Below are 342 nucleotides of genomic sequence, written 5' to 3'. Positions count from 1 at the left end.
CATAAGCTCTCGGAATACCTCTTCTGCCCGGCCCCTCTCCACACACACACACACACACACCCACACACACACGCACGCACACACACACACCACACTCGTGCGCGCTCTCACACAGGTGACGTGTCCCGCCACTTGCCTCCCTCCGCTGTCAGTCATGTCCTGTAGTGATGGGATTTTCGGCTCCTTTTCGAGATGCGGCTCTAATGGCTCTTCTTACTGTGGAGAGCCGGCTCTTTCGGCTCCCCATATATATTTTTGACATTATTAATTAATTAATAGCTTAAACCCAATTTTATAATATTTTGTTTCATTATTGACATTGTTAAGCACTTATGATGAGTA

Source organism: Xiphophorus couchianus, chromosome 19 (assembly GCF_001444195.1).
Source record: "Xiphophorus couchianus chromosome 19, X_couchianus-1.0, whole genome shotgun sequence".
Lineage (NCBI taxonomy): Eukaryota > Metazoa > Chordata > Actinopteri > Cyprinodontiformes > Poeciliidae > Xiphophorus > Xiphophorus couchianus.
Note: the sequence above shows the minus strand (reverse complement) of the source record.